The sequence below is a fragment of the Rhinolophus ferrumequinum genome, chromosome 13 (assembly GCF_004115265.2).
Source record: "Rhinolophus ferrumequinum isolate MPI-CBG mRhiFer1 chromosome 13, mRhiFer1_v1.p, whole genome shotgun sequence".
Taxonomy (NCBI): Eukaryota; Metazoa; Chordata; class Mammalia; order Chiroptera; family Rhinolophidae; genus Rhinolophus; species Rhinolophus ferrumequinum.
This window is the reverse complement of record NC_046296.1, coordinates 39531359-39554924: the sequence shown is the minus strand read 5'-3', so window position 1 is coordinate 39554924 and position 23566 is coordinate 39531359. Positions and strand designations below refer to the sequence as shown.

General features: G+C 43.5%; 1 protein-coding gene and 1 pseudogene across 3 annotated transcripts in view; both read left to right on the top strand.

Moving 5' to 3' along the window:
* The window catches only part of PRKCE (protein kinase C epsilon), a 467029-nt gene that overhangs the window by 238201 nt on the left and 205262 nt on the right, over window positions 1–23566 (top strand). The gene's annotated exons all lie outside the window — the stretch shown is intronic.
* LOC117033066 (heterogeneous nuclear ribonucleoprotein A/B-like) lies at window positions 16987–17633 on the top strand (annotated as a pseudogene).

The following is a 23566-nucleotide window of genomic DNA, read 5'->3' as shown; positions in this document are numbered from 1 at the left end:
TAGCAATTGTTTGGTGAAACTTGTGTTTCAGTGATGTAACTATGTGTGTATCCCGTTTCCATGCAAAAATGTTTTCTATATGTGGATAGTGGTCAAAAAGTATGAGAGCTACTGATGCATTTAATGGGTTCCTATCTGGAGAATCGCTGAAATTACTGTGTGTGTGTGTGTGTGTATGTGTGTGTGTGTGTGTGTGTAGTAGGTACTAATTTCCACCATGGGCTCAGTCATCTGTATATGAAACATTCCCAGAGATTCCAACCATCAACCATGTTTAAGATCTGCTGGTCTGATTCAAACTCCCATTTTATATTATTTCTGGCCGGTGAGAATCAAGTCTCTGGTTGCCAGCATTCTCTCCCTGTTCACACCAGGCATATGCACGAAGAGCCCATGACTTGTGGGCCGCACCTTCTTGTTAGAACCTTCTCCTTGGGGCTGATCCAAATGCTCTTGCCCATAGCTTTCACTCCTGCAGGCTTTGGTCCATCCCCTGGAGCTCTCCAGAGTAACTCTGTCACGTCCTCCACACAAAACGCAGCTTTGCTTTTCTCCTAACGCTTTCTTTTTTTAAGCTGAGCAATTCCAGCATCTGTAACCATCCTTCGTTTTTTACAGTAGAACAGTCGTCCTCATCCTCTGTTAGCATCTCTGAACTGCTCTTTGGTCAAACAGAGAACACAGTTCACCAAACACAGTGAAAATAACACTGAGAACAAGGAGTTCTGCCTCTGCTCGTGATTGTGATGTGACTGACCCTGCGCAAGCCACCTCACCAGCCTTGGCTTCCTCACTTGTAACATGAGACTGTTCAGCTGAGTGACCCATTTTCCAAAGTTCTGGTTTTAGTATTAACTGGGAGAAGGAGGGTGTATGACTCTCAACAGTAGCTATTATTCTCATTTTCATCTTCAAGTCAATGCGCCATAATCACATTAGGAATATTTTAAAAATCCATAGGGTCTTTCAATTCACGGATGGCAAATGAATCAAGTGTTGCTTTTATTGGCTGGGCATACATAGGAAGGAATGGATACCATGCTTAGCTACCCTAGAGCACCCAGCTCTTGGGAGTTATGCATGCAGACCAGATACAGAACCCTTTCTTGGTCTTCCCTCCTCAAATTTCAGTTTTCCCTTATTATCAGCCACTGGAAAAAAAGTGTCCTTTTGCTAGGATTTACTATAGTGTGTTTTAGACTAAAGAAATGTTTTTTCCCCCTACACCTGAAGTTTGGTGCAAAATAAATGTAAAATAATGGAGGAGTAGGGCATGCTGTTCTGTCAGCCCAATGAGTCTTTATTTGTGTGTGTGTGTGTGTGTGTGTTTTGTTGTTGTTGAAATCGATTTTTAAAAAATGTTCCACCAGCGCATCTGTTGCTGGCCTCCAAACACATCTTTAAGATCCATGGCCTGAATTTGCAAGAAGAAAGGTTTTAAATATTAATAAGATTGGGAATTGGGCTGTTCTGTGTGAGTATTTTAGAATTCATTAATGCTCTAGTGAACCCTAAAGCACTCAGCCCCTCATCATTAGAGAGTTAGGTCCCCCTGAGAGCCTTTCTAGAAGCAAGTACCATTCTACTGAAGAGTGAACAAAAGACAAATGAAAGACATTGGAGCCTTCTAAGGATAGATGTAGATTTTCAAGTCTCCCTAAGTTTTACCAAACCCACACAGTCTTTTCTGTGTTGCAGGTTAGCTCAGCAGAGTGGTGCTGGTGGGGCCATGGCCTTGTTTTGGTGTGACTCAGTTCTGTTTGCCCTTGATCTGCGGGGGAAATTGCAAGAGGTGTGTGTGAAACGAAAGATACCTGGGAGAATTCAGAAGGGCATGTTCCCCTTGGTGACTGCTGCAGCATGTACACCCTCTCAGAAAAGAATTATCTCAGAAAAGAATTATCATCAGCCAGAAAAATTAGGACCATTTTCTGAATTTGAGGGAGCCTATCACTTACTGTTGAAAGGGTGGTCAGACCTGGAGAGTGTCGGATAGTTCTGGGGCTCCCGTGAGAAATGCCATGTTGCAAAGGAACTCTGGAGACCCAGGGTAAAAAACGAAAACGGGGTTTGTATCTGTTGGTTTTTTTCTGTCACGACTTACTTTTCCTTTAACATTATTTAGGATGTAGTGTTCTTCTGATAGCAGAGAGCAATAAGTTTCCTTCTATTTGCACAGAAGACATTTCTTACTTGACAAAGGTAAGTCTGCAGTAATAATGTTTTATTTGAGGATTGTCGCATCCTCTCCCATTGAATATTTCTTTAGCCAAATAGAGAACATTAGGTGCTCTGATCTCTCCAGGGGATAGTTTTAATAGAGCATACTCTCCAACACAGTACAACCTCATTATGGAGTACATATTTACTTCCTGCTTCAGAGACAACCTCATACACCGCTGTAGAAGGGGATAGGTGGTGACTTTCCTCTTTTACCATGAGTGAGGAGTTTGTAAGGTGGGCTTGAGCTTTATTTCTTAATGTCTAATCTCTAATAGTGCTTTAACTTTTTTCAAAATCATAAGTCAGTTATTTTTAGTTAAACTCTTTGTCATGGTACCAAACAGTATTATCAACAATACACATTTGAGATTCAGCTCTACTATTCAACTAACGTTTTGCAAGAATGGTAGAGGAAAGCGGGGCCAGAGTCAGGTGAAGGGAGCTCTTGTAATTAAGGCCCATGCGTGCAAACGTGCACCTTTAGATGACGACATAAAAAACCACATTAGCATAAATGCCAGAAAGCGTTCAGACAATGGACGAGAGAAAATCATTTAAATCCTTTTTAGGTTTTATAGTTCCTTTAAAACCAGATGATTCAATTCAGCACATCCCTGAAGCTTTCATGGTTATGTATAGTAACCAATCTGTCCCCCAGCTGGAAACTAAAGGCACATTTAGGAATTCTTTTTCATGGGCCGATTTTATTGCCAACTTGAGTCCTCTGTGGTGGGGCTGGTGAAGGCTGGGGGCTGAGGCACACGGGAGCCTGCTACAGGGCGGAGGTGGCAGGAAGGCAGCAGGGAGGGAGGGGAGAAGCGCTGGTCCTCAGACAGAGCCTGTCCCATGAGTTTGTTTTGCAGAAGGCCAGAGGACAGACTGTGTTCTACAGAACACTGCAGAGGTTGGAGCTCTCACAGCTCCTTTCAGTGCCCAAGTTGTGTTCCCTTTCTTGTCAAACAGTCCTTGTTTTCCAGGAGCTTCCTTTCTAAATAGAAACATGGGAGGAGCAGAATTGAAAAGGAGAACAGGGCAAGATCTGTGGTGGAAGGGAACAGACACACAAACGAGAGAGAGGGGGAGAGAGAGAGAGAGAGAGGGAGGGAGGGAGGGAGGGAAGGAAGGAGGAGAGAGAGAGAAAGTACTCAGAATACTAAATGTTTATTTGGGATGGTGGAGTGATAGTTCTTCATACCTGTTTTAATTTCCCAGATTTTCTTTAATAATCTTATATAGTGTTTATGATGAAATAATATAAAAAGGTAACTATCCAAGAGATGTCAGAGGCAGATGTACATGAATGCCAGAGGGAGAGGTACCAACAGTGCTTGGGATGGGGTCACAGTGCACCGCAGCCACAGTGGATTAGAAACATGGGTCAGGCTGGAAAGGAAGGGTTAGGGATGGCCACAGGGTGCGGAGGGAGGAAAGCATAAGCTACTTCAGGGCCTAGAAGCACTCACTCAGGAAGCGCGGGCAGGATATTGGCAGTGGCCAAAGTGTCATCGCTGGTGCTGACGGCCACCAGAGTATCAGAACAGGCCAGAAGCCAGCCCATTTTGGCTTGATACGTAGGTAGGTTTATCTAAATCACAGTGGTTTGATGGAACAGCTGGTTTCACTTTAGTTTACTTGAAAACAACATCGGGTGGGGAGGCAAGGAGGGCAGGTGGGTGGAGAAGAGATGATGGCTTGGGCTCACGGGATGATGTAGTGCAGACGATCCATCACAAGAATGAAAGCAGACCAGGGTGTGGGCAGGCGGAGCTGGACCTCCCAGCGCTGGCTTGGCCCCAGAGGTCCTCTTCCTTTCCAAAGCATGTGTTCTCCAAAGTGCTTGGTGATGGAGACCACAGGAAAGCCAGCGCATGTTAGGTGTTTGCTTTCTACCTTCTAGTCACGCTTGATTTGCTGCCTTTCCCCTGAACTGTGTACGGATGCCTCGTTTTGGCCTGAATTTGGGAACCCTCCTCCTCCTCCGGGAGAAAGCCAGTCCCTCTCCTCCTGGCCCTTTCTTTCCTGTGGTGAACAGACACCCATGGGGTGTTCCATTCTGTTGGCTCATGCTTTGGAGAACACTGAGAAAACCTGGGGTGGGGAAGGCTCCAAGGAGCAAAGACTGGGGAAAAGCTGAGGAAGGCTGCCCAAGAGAATAGATTGTTGTTAGAAATATTTTTTTATTTTTAATTTTTTATCTAGGCCTTTTGTGGCTGTAGGGTGGGGGCTGGAGAAAAGCACAGTAAACAGTCTAGGGACATTGGCTGTGGTATGCATGGGGTCTATTCTGACAAAGGAAGGCAGAAGGACTAAATGTAAGGTCCTCTCTCAAAAAGGTAAATAAATATGTGTGACATCTTCACTGTTCAGGCAAGTGCGAGCGCCACTGTCCGTTAGGTATGGAAAGGAGGTGGCTGGGTGAAGCGAAGACACTGGGTGCAGTGGAAGGGACTGGGAGAAGGCAACAACGGGCTGCTCTCATCCTGGCCCTGCTAGTTGCCGAGTGATCTTGGGCTGGTCATGAGATCTTCTCAGGCTTTGTTTCCACATGAGTGCATAATGCGCCCAACTGGTGCAAATACAACCCCTGTCCATCTTACTCCTCTGCAGCCCTGGCCAGTAGGGAGGGAACTAGTAGCCCCCCACTGACAGGTGAAGACACAGCTTTGCTCTTCGATGTTCAGGTGGGGTCTGAACAACCTACAATCAAGCTTCTCTTTGGCAAGAGAAAAACTTTGTTCCTAAGGTTTCATGGAGGAAAGTAAAGGGACATCAGCTTGAGGGTAAAATTTAGAAGATGAGGGAGTGTACGTTAAGTCCTCACAGCTTTAGGCTTGCTAACTTTCCCTTCAATAATTAACCAAATTTGGTAATGTGCAATGGTGCAGCTGCTTTGGAAACAGTCTGGCGGTTCCTCAATTGATTAAATGTAGAATTACCATACTAGCTAGCAATTCTACCCCTCGCTATATTCCCAAGAGACATGAAAACACAGAAACTTGTACATGAATGTTCGAGGCAGAATTATTCTTAATAGCCAAAAAGCAGAGACAACTGAAATATCCACCATCTATGGAATAGATAAAGTGTGGAATACGCATGCAAGGGAATATTACCGAGCCATAAAAAGGACTGAAGTACGGATATGTGCACAGCACAGATGAACCTTGAACATCCTGTAGTATGTCAATGAAGCCAGGCACAAAAGACCCTGTAGGGCATGATTCCAATTCATACAGAATGTCCAGAATAGGGAAATCTGTAGTGACAGAGAGTAGGTTAGCGGTTGCCTACGGCTGGGGATGGGGAATTGGAGGATAGGGGGGTGATAACTAAAGCATGAGAGGTTTAGGTCATTGAGTGTTCAAAAATTGGCTGTGGCAATGTTGGCACATATCTGATATAATAAAAAAAAACCATTGAATGGTACATTTTGAAATGAATTTATGGTGTGGGAATTATATCTCAACAAAACTTTTAAAAAACTCGGCCAACTAATTGTACCCCCTCGTCCTCCCCTCTCCCCCCATGCACGTTCAGGCACTTTCAACAACCAGCCGGGTACTCAGCTCATCCCTGCTGAGGTAAGCGGATGAAATGACAGGGCTGCAAGCTCTGTGACGCACAAGTGGGAGGCAAGGGTGACTGGACGTGGCCCCTGCTCTAAAAATTTACCTAAAAATAATGTCACAAAATATCAATACATTGATTAGGCAGAGATCTTCAGTGAACCGAAAGAGATTGAAGAAAACGGGCCAAATAACGGTGTCGGGGAGGGTGCCTGTTTCCCAAGGCAAAGCCCCTAGCAAAACTCCTACAGTTTCTGCGAAGAGGAGACTTCCTACCCGGGGGAAATGTATGGGGAGTTGGAGCTGCTGAAAATGCCTACAGCCTCTGAGAGAAACTGTGGCCAAGGATTACAGAAAATAAAAACGAATAAGCACAGTTGCATAAAAGGAGTTAACAAGGCCCTCTTCAAAGAAAAGATGGAAAAAATGATAGTAGTTGACTTACATTGAGCCCTTATCCTGTGCCGTGCACTGTTTGTAAGTATTTCATGTAATAGCTTGATTATTCCTCACAGCAAGCCAAAAAGTTATTTGCTATTGCCGTCCCTATTTTCTAGATTAAGGAACTCAGCTACAGAGAAGTTGGGTCACGTGCGCAAGGCTACACAGCTAGTAAGTGGTGGAGGGAACATAAACTGACAGGGTGGTCCTGGCCGCCAGAGCCCCTGGGCCCACCTTCTCTGCTGTGAGCAGCTTCGTCCAGTTACCCCTGTGTGCTGATCAAACATTCTCACTCTCCGCACGTGCTGTTCTACACAGAGGTAGAGTTAGAGGACGGCGTGGGGCCGTAGCCTTGCTGTGGGACCTGTGAGGGCAGACCCAGCCTTGTCTTTGTTTTGATATCTCCTCCTGGTATACCTACTGGCTCACAGAAAGGGCTCAACACGTATGTATCGCCTTGAGCTCAATTCATTTGGTTGTATAATAAATAGAGGTGGTTAACTGATTTCCAGATTGTTGTTGATAGTCGGTATTTTGATATTTGGTGGGGATAGAATTATAATGAGAGAGAGTATTTATCCACATGTGCCCTTTTATAGGGAAAATGAACGAAGGTTCGATGAGATTACAGGTGGGCAGGTGCTCTGAGAGCTCACAAACAAACCTTTTCTTCATGGGGAGCATTCTTCTTCCTTGGGAGTTTATTTTAAGCCTACCTCCTGGTGTGAATGTTGCTAACGAGCTGATGTTTCTCTGGGAGGTCACATTGAAAGGTCTGGAGCGGAGATAGCACAAGTGTCTATTGCCATCAACTTGAGGCCTTCTCCGACTCTGGGGCACTGCTGTAGCCTGGATAATTAAAATCCATAGAATTGGTTCAGGACATAGACCGGTTCGGACCTATAAGAAAGGAGCTGTGCCCGAGGACCCTCCTGGATTAGTATGAATTGCTTTCCCTATACTTTCCAATGCCCAGCTTTCAGGCAAGAGGTTAGGAAACTGGGCAAGAGGGAAAAAAAGACTCCAGTCTCTCGATTCCCTTTTCTTGCAGCTTGGCCACGCACCCGGTTACTGTCTGAGATTGCTTCCTGCATTGGTCTCTCTCTCCACCCAGTCTAACGCTTTCCTGGGGCAGATACCTTGCTATGTCATAGTATTGATACTACAGCTCTACAGAAATGCAAAACTTCCTCCAGATACCCATTTTCTCCTTTATTCTTCACACAGCCCAGGGGTGAATAAGAAAAGGACTGTTATCCCTCTTTTACAGACGGGGCCTAGGGAGCACGTTTTTTCCTGGTTCCTGAGCTGATTAGTGGGACAGTCTGCTCTCTCGCCAGGTATCCTAGGTCCAAAATTATCACATACTCCTTCCTGTAATCTATATTCTGGTTTCTATTCCTCACAGCATCTGTGAAAGCTTGAGTTTCAAAAAAATCTGTCACATAATGTTTTCACAAATCCTCATTAGCTTTCCTATTGTGTTTCGTGTGATTCAGTGGGAATTGGACTAAGGCCCCAAAATTATTTGTACTGGCTGAGCCGCTGACTATGAGACCTTTCTAAAGTGAAGCCCCCATGTGCTCTCAAGGGGCACAGAGTCTAGAGAGAGAGACAGATTATTAAAAAGGTAAGTACAAGGAAGTGCTTCAGTCTCTCTGAAGGGGGTTATCTTCTCCCTGGAACTGTAACCCATGTCTCCTTTCGAATGCCTCCTTTAACTTCTGGACAACCTGCCACCCACTCCCTTCCCACTGGCTGTCTCCATTAAACCCTTTCTCCTGAGCTGTCCTCACCCCAAGACTGTGTGGCTGGTCTCTGCCTGGCAGCTGGCTGCCCAGGGCGCCTCCAGCTCAGACCTGTGCTTACCACCAGGCAAGAACCGCTCTTTAATAGAGACACACGAGCTGAGCTGATCCTCCAGCTTGTGTTGCTAAGCAGCTGGCTTTTGGTTGCCTGGAGATTATCATGGAGTTGAGACCACAGGGTGAAAACGTGTGTATCTCTTCTGGCTCTGGGATGTGCTTGAATGTCTAACCACCACCAAACCTTTCTCTTACAGCTCTGATTTTATGGTATATCCCTGTAACTTGAGGGTTCATCCTTCATGTATTAGTTATTGGAAGGAATAAGTGCACAAAGATCATGTTCTGATCTCCCCAGGTTTACAGGGATTGGTAGTTCTTCAGGATTTAAGAGGGGGAGAAAACACCAAACGCCTCTGTAATGCAGAATAAAGGAAGGAAACAGAAATTGAGCCTTTGTGCTTATAATGGAAGGGAGGAAAATTGTGCTTTTGCATTTTCCTCAGAGTGACTGTTTATTTGTGAACGAAGAAATAATTAGAGGACGAGGCCTCACTGAGTGGAGAGCATTTTAGAAAGTTCCTGTGGGAGAGACTGTGACACTTAAAGCCTTTTAGGAAATGCAGAAATTATAGGTCCCTGGCCCCCTGGCTGGTGCTGTGACACAGTTACCTCTTCTTGAGGTTTTGACAGCTTTCAGATTTGGAGATAGGAGTTCTGGGTAATTTGGGAGGATGTAACCACTCATTCCACCCACAGTGTGTTTGTGTGCCCAGAATAGTGCCCAGGTGGACACGCCGTGAGTCCAACTCCCTGAGGCTCACAGAGTGGAATCGGGGAGGAGATGCCAAGTGGGATTGGTAGGATCTGGGACACTGGCCTGTAAATTGTCATTTGGACACCCACATTTGAGGTAGAGCAGAGCTCAGGGACATCTCTAGTTTCCATCAACCCGGCTAAGTGAGTTTTTCGTCTTTACTGTGTTCTCGGCCCCGTTTCAGGCGCTATGGCAGATATAGAAGCACAAGACACGTGACTTCTGCCCCCAGCCTGGTTGAGAAGACACGTGTGGAACAACGTATGGTGGTATATAATTAAGTGTTGACTTTTATAGCACAAAGCTTCAGTGAGGTAGGAAGGCAGAGCACGGAGCTCCCCCTCAGGCTTCAAGGAGTTGGGAAGGCTCCCTGGGGAGGTGGGGCTGGTGCTGGCTTTGGAGCATGGATTTCTATGAGCAGAGGAGAGGGAGGGAGAGAATTCCAGGCAGGAAGAGCCTTGTAAGCAAAGGCAAAGTGGTTGGAGTGACCTTGGAATGTAATAGGGATGTGTGGAAACCACGCTCACCAGAGCTAAATGTTCTTGGGTGCAGTGGGCAATGCGGGCCGAGGAGTTTATTGGAAGTTTTTAGAAGAGTGGCATGAATAAATCAACATTTAAACATGAGTTTGCTATGTCCTAGGCTCCTTGGAGATAGGGAGGAAAAGAGAGGGGGAGAGAGAAGGAGGGAGGGAGGGAGGGAGAGAGATTGAGAAAGAGTATGAGTGTGAGCCCTCCCTCCCCAGGTAATGGTTCCCAGTAAACAATGGACCCAACACTGGGCCACATTCTCCCTTCTCCTCCTGTGACTTACGTCTGTCACAGACATCCATGGGAACCTCTCCTTGTGGGTGGGGAATGGGCAGTGACATTGACTCTTCATCCTTGGCCTGGCCATTTTAGTTGCTAAGTAATTCATTTCTTGATCATTAGAACAAAGGGAAACAAATATACTTTTGTTTAAAAGTACAAAACAAATACGTCTACTGCCAGAACAAAGAAATCCTGATGCCAAATTTGAGGCTTTCTTGACCAGACCAGTTGTTTTTGAAAAGAAAGATGAAGGACTGAAGGCAGAGGAGACGCTAAGAAAACAGTGATTGTTGGGGTGGGTTGAAAGGAAGCATTCTTCGCTGCTGTGGGTGTTCCGTGGAGGCAGGATAGCAGGGAGGCTGGGATGCAGCCTCCCGCCCAGGCTGGATCCAGGCTCTGCCACTTCCTAGAAGTGGGACCTTGGGTTAGTTGTTACACTCACCAGGGAAAATACGAGTACCCACCCATTGGGATAGTGGATGGGGGTGCGGGGGTTGACACAGTGTGAGGGATATAAATTGTAAACATCTAAGTATTACTTTGTTTTGTGCACCTGAAACTAATCAAAATAGATAAATAAATAAAAAGAAAAACATGTATAAAGACAACAGCTTAAAAAAAAGAAAAAAGAAGAAGAAAATACGAGTACCCACCACCCTGTCTCATTAGGTTGTATTAATGCTGTAAGGGATGAATGCATTTAAAGCCTTTGGTAAAAGTTAGTTAGAGATACTATTGTTATATTACTGGCTTCAGACACAGTGTTGACAGAAATGAGTGTTTTGACCAGTACTGATCGTAGCAAAGAGTGCCACAGAAAGTGATTGATGGGAGAAGCGAGGCTGAATTCAGACTTTGGAACTCGGATTGAGGATGGGTATAGAGGAGGACATAATCCAGTTGCCAAAGCCAGGCCTGGCCTGTGCGGAAACCAGCAGAGCCCTGATGCTTCAGTGCTCGTAAGCCCTCTGGGATATGGACAGCTGAGTACAGAGGACAGGGAACCAGCCTGAGGGCCCATGAAAGCCAGGGCTGAGCAGCCAGAGTTCTCAGGTAGTCTCAGAAGAGGAAACCAAGGCATCCTGAAGAGGACCAGGGCAGACAGTGGTGAGCAGGATGTTTTAATGGTATCTAACCCTACTTCAAGGGTAAGCTTGCTAAAATCTTAAAGCAGAGAAATATCTGGAGCCTCATATTGGGCAACCAGAGCTTGAGGACTATTCTTGAAGATGTCCAGTTTCTCATTTTTGAGACCTGCTCATATAACTTGTACCAAAAGGTGAGGGTGTTCCCCTTTTTCTTTCTTACAGGCCCTGCAAATTGTCCTGATCCTCATTTCGCCCGACCTCTCTAAGCATCCTGAATTTTATTCTCACTTATTATCAGCAGGTATTTGCTGTGTACCCAAGATACATCCAGCTCAGCACTGAACCCAAGGGAGAATGCTTGAGCTCCCGGAGCATGAGCTCAGGGAGCTCACAGGTTGGTCAAGGGTCACTTAGACCAAGGGTACTCTTCTCAAGAACTAAGATCTATGACGTTGAGAGAAAACTGCTGTCGATCATTGTGGTCTGGGAAAGCCTCAGCCGACTTCTAGGGACTGGTGGGACCGAGGCAAGGACTTCAAGGTTTTCCATAAGCAGACAGAATGATAGGGTAGACTTTTCTGGCCCTGATGCAGGGGTACCCCGAGGGCGGGGTTCAGTGGGGGAATCGAGACTAATTTAGGTGGGTGGAATCAGATTGGCAGGATTCAGTGAGGCAGAATATTAGAAGCCTCAGTACCATCCACTTTTGGTTGGGAGTTTCTAGAATAGCATTCTGTCAGTTCCTCCTACATCCTAGGAAACTGGGGACTTGAATCTCACAGACTTCTGCAGTATAAATAACTCAGAAATTTTGAGAAATGACAAGGTTGGCAAGCATGAATTTTCAGTGTACTGCTCAAAAGCGGATTGAGTTTGCTGGGGGTTGCAATGATACGCACGGAAACTTGGCTGGCTAATTTTGAATTTCCCTTTCTCCGGGGCCCTGGCCAAAGATGTGTGGAGCAGAGGGGTTATCCACGCCTTGTTTCAGGGCAGCTGCCATACATAAGCACTTTCTTCAAAGAAAAGCCTGACACAAAGAAATTTCCATTACACAGCAAGCCAGGAAGGAGCTAGTGAATGCAATGAGTTCTGTGAGTGCCCACATCCTAAGGATCCTTTGTGTGTTATGATGATATCGTGATGGTGGTAATGGTGATGGAGGTAGTGATCATGTTCGTGACGTTGATGGTGATAGTGGCGGTTATGATGATGCTTATGGGGGTGGTGGTTGTAGTAATCATGATGTGGTGGTGGTAGTGATGAGGGTGATGATTATGGAGGTAGTCGTGGTGCAATGGTGGTGGCAGTGGTGGTGATGGTGGTAAAGAAGAGGAAACCTGTACTTAATATTAGTATTGGCAGATTACATAGCTCTTCTGTACAGGAAATCTTATTTGAGGTTAAAGCAAAACCGTGAGGTAGACAGAGTAGGTATAGTTATCTTCAGTTGAAAGACTGAGATTCCGAGGATGTGCAAGCCAGTGTTTTGTTTCATTTTGCTTAATTGCACTGCTGTGTCTCTCGTCAGTGAGTAGCAAATGGACAGTCATGGCGAGGAATGTTCAGACCAAGAGGCTCCTGTGGGTCAGAGGCACGAGAAAGGGGTTCTGGAAATAGAATGATTTTTTTTTTTTTTAGTGGTTTATTCTAGATACAAATCATTTATGAAATGTGTGATTTATAATATTTTCTCCCACTCTGTGGCTCACCTTATCTTTTCTATCAGTTAGAACACAAAAGTTTTTAATTTTGATGAAATCCAATTTATCAGGGTTTTTTTTGTTTGTTTGTTTTTCATGCATCGTGTGTTGGTGTCCTAAGAACTCTTTGACCACTCCAAAATCTTGAAGATTTTTCTCCTATGATATCTCCTACAAGTTCTATAATTTAGCTCTGAGGTTTAGGTTCATAATTCATTTTGAGTTAATTCGTATGTATAAGGTGAGGGTCCAAGTCCTTCATTGTGTATGTGTAGCAACAGTTATTGAAAAGATGCTTTCCTTTCTGTAGGGTCTTGGCCCCTTTGTTGAGCACTGAGTAACCATAACCATATTTCTGGACTCTCTGGTCTATTCCATTGAGCTATAGGCCTATCCTTGCATCAGTACCACACTGTCTTGATTACTGTGGTTTTGTAGTAAATTGTCAAATTTGGTAATATGAAGCTTCCAAATTTGTTCTTTTTTTTTTTTTCTTAATCCAAATTGTTTGGGCTATTCTCGGTCCTTTATTTTTTCATATAAATTTTACAATCAGCTTATCAATTTCTACAAAATGCCTCTGGGGATTTGGGTAAGGATTGATTTCAATTCAAAGATTAATTATTAAAAAGTGCTATCTTGTTAAGATTGAATGTTTCAGTCCATGAGCATGGGATTTCTCTGCGTTTATCTAAAGCTCCTTTAATTTTTCTCTGCAATGTTTTGTAGTTTTCAGGGTACCTGTCTTATGTATTGTTTGTTACATCTATTCTTAAGTGTTTTATTCTTTTGGATGCTGTTGTGAATTGCATTTTCTTTATTTCATTTTCAGATTTTCCTTTGCTAGTAAATGAAAATATTATTTCTATATATTTATAAATATATAGTATTTCAATAATTCTAAATTATAGTATTTCTCTACATATATTTTTATACAGTCTAATTCAACTGGTTTTTTATAAGTTGATCTTGTAACCTGCAACCTTACTAAAGTAGTTTATTAGTTCTAATATTTTTTAGACTTTCTATATATAAGATTATGTTCATCTGTGTATAAAGGCAGTATTACTTCTGCAATTCAGAGGCCTTTAATTTTCTTTCTTTTTCCCCCCCTTCCTTTATTGTACTGATTGGAATCTCTTATACAGTGTTGAATGGAAGTGACAAAAGCAGGCCCCTGATATTAGGAGGAAAGCATTTAGTCTTCTACCTTAAGAATGATGTTAGATAGGGGTGTTTCGTAGATTCTCTGGATCAGATTAAGGAAATTCCCTTCTGTTCTTAGTTTTTTTTTTGAGTGTATGTGTTTTTCTTAGTTTTTTTTTTTTTTTAATCATGAATGAATGAATGTTAGGTTTGTCAAATGCTTTATCTGTACTGAGATGATTATGTTGTTTTTGTCACTGAATATTATGGTGTATCACATCCATTGTTTTTTAGATATTAACCCAGCCTTATATTATTGAGATAAAACCCACTTGGTCATGGTATATAATTCTTGTTGGATTTGGTTTGTTAATATTTTTAATTCAACTTACGGAAACTAAAAAACAACAACAAATAAAAGAAAAACAGTTCAGCCATTTTTTCTACCCTCTATCCCCTTCCTCTGGCAACCACCAGTCTGCTCTCTGTATCTATGAAATTGGTTTTTAATTAAAAAAAAAATATTTATACTCCACATATAAGAGATACCACATGATATTTGTCTTTCTCCATCTGACTTATTTCGCTTCTCAAAATGTCCCTGAGATGCATCCATGTTGTTGCAAATGGCAAGATTTCATTTCTTTCTCATCGCTGAATAAATATTCCATTGTATATACATACCACAATTTCTTCATCCATCTATCAGTGAACACTTAGGTTGGTTTTACATCTTCACTATTATAAATAATCCTGCAGTGAACATGGCAGAGGCGGGGGCGGGGGGCATGCATATATTTTTACAAGTCAGCATTTCTTTTGGGGTGATAAATACCCACAAGTAGAATTGCTGGATCACATGGTAGTTCTATTTTAATATTTTGAGGAACTTCCATACTGTTTTCCATAGTGGCTGTACCAATTTACTATCCCATCAAGAGTGCACAATGGTTCTCTTTTCTCCATATCCTTGCCAACACTTGTTATTCTAGTCTTTTTTATAATAGCCATTATAACAGGTATGAGATGATATTTCATTATGGTTTGGATTTGCATTGCCTGATGATTAACGAAGTAGAGCATCTTCTCATGTACCTGTTGGCCATCTGTATGTCTTTGGAGAAATGTCTATTTAGATCTTCTGCCCATTTTTAAATTGGATTGTTTAGGGTTTTGTTTGTTTGTTTGCTATTGAGTTGTATGAGCTTCTAAATGTATTTTGTATTAGCCCCTTGTAAGATACATGATTTGCAAATTTTTTTTTCCCATTCAGTAAGTTGCCTTTTCATTTTGTTGATCATTTCCTTTGCTGTGCAAAAGCTTTTTGGTTTAATGTAGTTACACTTGTTTGTTTTTGCTTTTGCTGCTTTTGGTGTCAGAGTCAAAAAATTATTGCCAAAATGTACATCAAGGAGCTTACCACCTATGCTTTCTTCTAGGAATTTTATGAGTTTAGGTCTTACATTCAAGTCTTTAATCCATTTTGAGTATTGTGTAAGGTAGTGGTCCAGTTCCTTTCTTTTGTATATGGATGTCCAGTTTTCCCAAAACCATTTATTGAAGAGATTTTTTTCCCTACTTCTGTCAGTAGAAGGAGGGGAATAACAAAGATTAGAGCAGAAATAAATGAAATGGAGACTAAAAGGAAAATAGAAAAGATCAAGGTAACTAAGAGCTGGTTCTTTGAAAGGATAAACATAATTGACAGACCTTTAGCTAGACTCACCAAGAAAAAGAGAGACTCAAATAAAATTAGAAATGCAAGAGGGATGTTACAGCTGATACTACATAAATACAAAGGATCATAATAGATTATTATGAATAATTATACACCAACAAATTAGACAACCTAGAAGAAAAGGATAAAGTCCTAGAAACATACAACCTACCAAGATTGAACCATGATAAAATAGAAAGTTTGAACAGATCAATTACTACTAAGGAGATTGAATCAGTAAGCAAAAGCCTCCCAACAAACAAAAGTCCAGGACCAGACAGCTTCACTGGTGATTTCTACCAAACATTCAAAGAAAACTTAATACCAGTCCTTCTCAAACTCTTCCCAAAAATAGAAGAGGAGGGAACTCTTCTAAAACATTTTATGAGGCCAGCATTGCCCTGATACCAAAACAACGATGCCACAAGAAAAGAAAATGGCAGGCCAATATCCCTGATGAACATAGAGGCAAAAGTCCTCAACAAAATAGCAAACCAAGTTCAACACTACATTAAAAGGATCATACATTGTCGTCAAGTGGGATTTATTCCAGGGATGCAAGGATAGTTTGACATCCACAAATCAATCAATTTGAGAAACCACATTAACAAAATGAAGGATAAAAATCTTATCGTTTCAATAAATGCTGAAAAAGCATTAGACAGTATTCAGTATCCATTTATGATACAAACTCTCAACAAAGCAGATATAGAGGGAACGTACCACATCATAAAAAAGGCCATGTACAATAAACCCACAGCTAACATCATACTCAATGGTGGAAAGCTAAAAGCTTTTCTCTAAAATCAGAAACAAGACAGGATGCCCACTCTTGCCACTTTTATTCAACATAGCATTGGAAGTCCTTGCCTGAGAAATTAGGGAAAAAAAAGAAATAAAAGGCATCCAAATTGGAAAGGATGAAGTAAAATTGTCACTGTTTGCAACTGACATGATATTATGTAGAGAGAACCCTGAAGACGCCATCAAAAAAAGAACTGTTAGAACTAATGAATGAATTCATTAAAGTTGCAGGATACAAAGTCAATACAAAAAAAAAAATTTGTTGTGTTTCTATACACTAATAACATGGCATCAGAAAGAGAAATTAAGACATGGAAATAGAATTTGAGCTTATAAGTTTGGGCTGAAAAGTTGGATAGTCAGAGGTGTTAGAATGTAGATATGTGCGTGTATGAGTGTGTTTGTGTGTGTGGAGGGTGATGTTGTTAGAAAAAAGGGATATTAAAAAGTAAAGATAGAAGTGGTTTCGGGTTCCTTGAGAGCGAGTTCTCAGAGGTGGTGAAGACAGGCAGGGACGATAGCCTTTGGATATATGGTTATTACACAAATTACTTCCAGTTGTGAGTGCTCAGATCCTGTAGTCCTGGCCACGATGTCCTTCATTTCCCTCGCCCAGACGGGGGTGCATATCTTCAGGGGTGCAGTCTCCTGAGGATCCTAGGGTCAAGATTGAGTTTGGGAGGGTAATGGAGATTGGTTAACATCTTCCAAAGCTAGAGTCCTCGGGCTTAAGGGGTAGACCTTTGTTCCCAATGGTGGCTTTGTTTATAATCTTTAGTGAAAGCTTTGCCAGCGTCAGTCCTAAAATCACAGCTTTCTTATAAGAACTTGTTGGCATGTGTCTCATCGTTCCATTTCAGCAAAATGTTTGTTGGTGGCCTGAGCTGGGATACCAGCAAAAAGGACCTAAAGGATTATTCTACCAAACTTGGAGAGGTCGTTGACTGTACAATATAAATGGATCCCAATACTGGCCAGTCAAGAGAGTTTGGGTTTATCCTCTTGAAAGATGCAGCCAGTATGGAGAAGGTCCTAGATCAGAAGGAGCACAGGCTGGACGGCTGTGTCACTGAGCCCAAAAAGGCCATGGCCATGAAGAAGGACCCAGTAAAGAAAATTGTTGTGGGGAGTCTGAATCCCGAAGCCACTGAGGAGAAGATCAGAGAGTACTTCGGTGTGTTTGGGGAGATTGAGGCCATTGAGCTTCCTTCCAATGGATCCAAAGTCAAACAGAAGGCGAGGCTTTGTTTTCATCACCTTTGAAAAAGAGGATCCTGTAAGGAAGGTTCTGGAGAAAAAATTCCACACCATCAGTGGAAGTAAGTGTGAAATCAAGGTGGCCCAGCCCAAAGAGGTCTATCAGCAGCAGCAGTATGGCTCTGGGGACCGCGGGCACCGGAACCAAGGCACCAAGGCAGCGGTGGTGGCAGTGGAAGTGGAGGTCAGGGGAGTACGAATTACTCAGAGAGCCGTGATGTGGGGGCCATCTGAATAACTACAAGCCCTACTGAGGCTTCGGCAGGAGTGTCCGACCAACTGGACACGCTTTGTTTGGATACGAGTGAACACAAACAATTATGTACCAGGTTTAACTTGGCATCCTTTCTATGGCCTGTCCCATGTGCATCCTATTTAAAACTCCCCCCCTGGAAATCACTTCTCCTGTTTAATATTTCCAGAGCTCTAGTTGTTTTAGGCAGCGTGTAGAGTCTCAGGCCAGAGCGGCATTGTGGGCTGATTTTATCACTGGTCACCCTGAACCAGGTGGGAGGGTCTGCTTCCCACGGCCGCCCTGCAGCCTGGACCTATGGACCCTGGTTATAAAGAGGTCTGTCTTAGAAAACCAGTGACACCTTTTTTCACCTTTTAATTTTATATTATTTGTGTCATACGTTTCCTGTAATGGAAGTGTTCATTTTACTGTACTTTTTGGTACCTTTTGGGAATCTAATGTATTGTAAGGTATTCTACACGTGTTCTGATTTTGCCACGACTTGGATATTGAAGCTATCCAAGCTTTTGAAATAAAAATGTAAACCCTCCCTCCTCCCCCGAAAAAAAAAGTAAAGATATAATTTGAGAACTAACACATTTAGTTTAATTTTCCTGGGTTTGGAGCCTAGGTAAGGGAAGGAAATTAATATTTGTTAAACCCTGCTAAATGTGCTGGGCCCTGTGCTTTTTATGCACACTTTCAAAAAATGTGTATTTTTATATACATCATCTGATTTAATCCCCAAAAGCTCCTGTGAAGCAGGTATTATTATCACCATTTTACAAAACTGAAAACAGGTGCATAAACAGAATAAATGCCTCCCTCAAAATCACCTAGTAAAACCAATTGGATCCACGCTCATCTGACCCAAAGGCCATAACTTTTTACAGCATCCCAGGGCCTAACCAGGACCCAGGCACGCTAAGCACTAGTCAGTAAGTGCTGCTCCAAATGTACACAGCCTGACATACGTTACACAGTTCTGTAGCTCAGCCACAGGGGCGTTGGAGAGGGTTTCCATCTCCAGAACTGTAAATCAGCAGGTCACCTCCATCTCCTGGAGGCTGGTACTCTCTCCTGCACTGGATTCAAATATTTGTCTTCTCATTAAATTGGTTAAACATATCATTGCTAACTGCTGATGGATGCTGAGGCAAAAATATTGCCTTATTTTTCTTTCGCTCTAGAAAGACTTTTCCATAGTGACTTCAGGTACTCTTTGAAACATCCCAAGTTTTATTCAGATGTGTGCCTTCTGTGGTAGCTGTTGCCTTGGTGCATAACTCGGAGGAGGAAGAAGAGGATGGAGGGCTGAAGCATCCCAGTGTCTGTGGACCTGGCTTCAGTGAGCCCAGGGCCTGGGGATGGGTGTCTGTCTTCTGGGCTCTCAGGTAGCACCGCCGCCCTGAACTTGACTTACAGGGTTCCCTCTCACCTCCCTCCATGCTTCTCTAGGCTCTGGTTCGAGAGAAACTTGTTCTATGTTGTGATGTCTGAGAGAAGGCGGCTTAGTCCCAGCAACATTTGCAAATTTGACTCAGGGCGTGTAATCTTCGATTGAGGTTTAGACTCATAACAACAATGCTTTACATTTGAATTTAACGTTATACTTTTCGGGACACATTCATTGTGTCTTTCTGCAACGCTGTTCATAGAAGTGATGATAGATGTTTTTAACACAAGGATGCTGGTCCTGACAGAGGTGAAGTGTCATCCCTAGAACAACAGGAGCTGATGACAGAGATGGGGTGGGGGTGAGGTTTTTCTCATTCCCATTTCATGCTTTTTCCTGCCTCTCCATCGACAGTGCTGATGAGCTTTTTTTTAATTTTCCCTAGAAAGGCCTGCAAGTCGTGCGCATAGTACATGCACAACCAGCATTAGATGATTCTGAAGCTCATGGAGCCCCTGGAGCGTTTTGTACCTGAGGCTGGCTAACTTTGTGGCCCTCTCAGTGGCAGTCGGGGGGGCCTCTGGGTGGGTGCTTAGCTCCACCTGTCTCAGCGGTGCTTCTTGTTTTCACGTGCTTGTTGTACGTGGAGCAGGCCTTTCCTAATGCATGGCAGTTCAATTTGGAATTGTGTGTTCTTGCTGCTTTCCCCTTTTAGAAGGGATGGATTTAGCTCTGGCATGCCAAATACAAACCCTCACTTCATCTCAAGAGCTCTCTTTCCATCCACCCCTCCTCGGGCAGGCTATTTACAGACTTGTCATCCCACCACGCGGGTCAATCTACCAGTGAAATGAAAGGAAGGAAAGGCCCCAAGCCAACGGATTTGGGCAGATGAGCCTTATATAACACGTGCTAAAAATATGCAGCTAATTGGAATGGAAAAGCGAAAACTGAGTTGTGCTTAAAGCCTTAGTCTGAGACATAAAAGAGCGATAGGGAAATGATTTCTCCCCGTGGAAGATGCCCATGTATAAATAATTTTACTCTCTTGTGTACGCTCCCTTTTGTGGCTTTTTAACCATGTTTAATTCCCACTCACCCTCCCGTGGGACTGAATTCGGGCAGCAGAAGCTGAGACTAAGGGAGCCTCAGAGAAAAGATGCAGAGAGCCGCTGGCCCTTTGGGCAGAAGGAAACAGTGTCTAGGGGCGTGGCCCGACGCGCAGACGGTAAAGAGAGCTCTCACTTCTGACTCTTTCCAAATCCAAGCACTTAGAAGACTCAAATTATCAAAGGGGTCTTGCTGCCCTGGAAACTGGTTAACTTTTAGGGATTTTTCAAAAAAAACTGAAGGGAATACTGTCTTCTTCCGGTTCCATTCCCATCTGCCACCCTGTCCCCAGGACCTCACTCCATGTATCACGTCCTCTCCTTCTCGTGCATCTTGCTTTGCTTTTTCTCCTGGCTTCTTCCCGTCCTCTTACCACGTGCTCCGTCCTCCCTGATTGTGCTGTTTGTGTGTGACCAGCGTGGAGCGGCTGCACTTCCTATAGCACGTGAGCACCCGGTCCCCCGCATAATGCCTGGGCCAAGGTGAGCACCAAATACTTGCTTGTTGAATAAATGAGACATTCAGTGAATCCACAAATGGATAAACCAAAGGGGGAATGTTTTGGTTTCTGAAAAATAAGTGTGAGAGATGCTCTTCAGATCTGATGCTGGTCTCCTTTGGCAGTCAGATGACACTTGCATCCAGCTCATCAGTCACCTGATTTACTGCTCACGTGGGTCATGCAGGTGTCATGCGGGGTCTCAGCTCCCGCTCCCCACATAAGAACACAGGACATGGTGAGGCCAAAAAGGAACACCCACGGAGCCACAGATAGGGGAGTCATACCACTATATTCTTTCTCGCTGGCGGCTGGGTTGGAGACACAGGAAGCAGGAGCCACACGATCCGCAACCTGCCGTCCACTTCTCTCTGCCAACCCACCTCACTTGCTAGCTGCAACTCGCCGTGCTAACTGCAATCCGCGCTTGCTAGCTCAGCCACCATCTTCTTGCTAGCCCCCCATTTGCTGCTAGTGTACCCACGGCGTCATATTAGTGGCCAATGGCTCACTGGTTACAGCTGACGGCCAACTAGCCACAGCTGATGGCCATTTACTACCTGAGCCAGCACCTTTCCACGTGAGGCCGAGAGCCTGGAAACTGCACTCCTGACTCTGTTCCCACAATGTGACACCCCTCAATGAGGACACGAGGACTCTAAAGCTAGCTGAACAAGATGTCATGGAGTTAATTCAAAATAGAGGAAAGTTAGCTTCAGTGTTTGAACAGCACATTGCTTGATAAGAGATTTGAAGATGACCTGCTATTACCGTGTTTCCTTGAAAATAAGACCTGGTCTTATATTAAGTTTTGCTCCAAAAGACACATTAGGTCTTATGTTCAGGGGATGTCATCCTGAAAAATCATGTTAGGGCTTATTTTTCCGGTTAGGTCTCCTTTTCGGGGAAACAGGTACTGATCAGTTTTAAAATGAGGAAATGAATGCTTAGAGGTGTTCAGAAAATTTGACCTGCATGAGATGGTTAGTTACTGGCAGATCTCGACAGTGCCTGCTGGCTTGTATTAGATGCTCAATAAATCTTACAAATGTGGAGCACATCTTCAGAACCTAAGTTCAGAGCCCTTCCCTGCCCCTGCCCCTTGCTAGGGAGAGAGGAACCATCCGGTAATCCATGATGTGGCGCAGCCCTCCCACACAGGTGGCTCCAAGCAAGGCTCTCGCTGCCGGCCTTCCAATTTGAATGGCTGTATTTGGTCTGTGGAGGGCTCAGCAGTTGCCATTACTTCATAATGAACTCTGCTGCCTTACAGTTGGGAATATATCAACATCACTTACCTGATTGATTCCACCTAGAATTCAGTTAATTCATCTGTTGTTTGTCATTGACTCAAAAATTTGTGGTTGCCTAGAGCTCAGTCACATTGATAAGAGGGCAACTCCACAACCTCCATTACTGGGGTATTCTGGGCAGCTCTACTTCGCTCTTCCTGTGGCTTGGGGTTCAGGTCTTCCTTAGAGTCCATGAGACAATCCAGCATCCTCCCAATAAATTTCCCTGTGTGTTGAACCTGCTTTTTTCAGTCTATGTTACTTGCCATAGAACCCTAACTGACCTAAATAGGAAGGAAGCAGAGTATCCAATTCCTCAGTTTTCAGAGGAGAGAACCAAAGCTCAAAGAGGGTAGCCCAGCATCTCATAGGCAGAGGGAGGCAGAAGTTGAACTGGATCTCAGTCTCTGGGCTCCCCATCCAAACCCACATTGACACCTGTGAAGGTCACAGCAAGGCTGAGAGCTCCCAGCACCTGCCTCCTCCAGCAGAAGGAGGGTCATGTGGGCGTTGGGTTAGGGAAGGAAAGGGACTTCATGGGAGGGAGACCTGGGGAAGAGGCTTGTAACAGTTAAGTGTGGCATCGAGTACATATTTGTACTTAAAAATTTGTAATGCTTTTTATAACCAATCCCTGATCTAACTGGGTTATCAAGTTATTCATGAGTTATGGAACTGAATCAAGACTTGAGTTATGAAATTAATAACGAAGAGACAGCTGGCTTATGAAAGACAAAATTGTGGCTGCAAAGGGGATACCCGGTGACAGATCAGAAAGCCTTGATGTGCAGTTCCCCAGCAGCTGGCTTCAGGAAGATGTGAGGAGATGAAGCATGGAGAAATATCCAGATTTCGCTTCCAGTCTTCTCTTTAGGGTCAGAAGTATACACCGGGTTTAGGAGAAAACAACTACTATGCTTGCCTGTGTGCTGCTGCCACATAATTTTGTTCCTGGTCCCCCATTATCTCATAATTTATTACCTCACACCAACCCTATAAGGTCACTAATACCCTCACTTTGAGATTGTAGAGCAGAGGCCAGGGAGATTACATAATGTGCCCAAGTTCTGTCATGTTTCAAAGCCCAAGCTACTTGTTTATTATAAAGTTGCCCCTGGATAGATATTCTAATATTTCTAAGTCCTTGCATAGGATGATAACAGGTTTATTATATTGTTGTCATATAATTCTAGCATTATGGTATATTGTTATTAAACAAGTGTTTTGGGTCTTTTGACATGCCTGGCCCTATGCTAGGTTTGATTTATGCTAGAGGAGTGTCACCAGAGTCCCTGCTTTCAGGGAGCTTACAGTTAAGAGGACCACTCAGCAGACATTTAAATAACAAACATGTGATTAGATGCCAAGATGAACAACATTGGTGGTAAATGCTCTAACACCTTCTGGTGCCATTAGCTCCTTGACTTCAATTTTCCCCTCTCCTAACTGACTCCCTGATGGTGAATTACACTCTAGCTGAAGCTGCATGCATTATTTCACTTCACCAGTGTTCCATTATGGCTTAAGTTCCCCACACTCTTGTGTCTTAAATATTCCATAATTGAATACTTCATTATATGTAGTGCTGCATATGACTGACTTTGTTCTTTCAAGTCAGTTTTTTAAAATGAAAACAACATAACCCGCAGAATAAT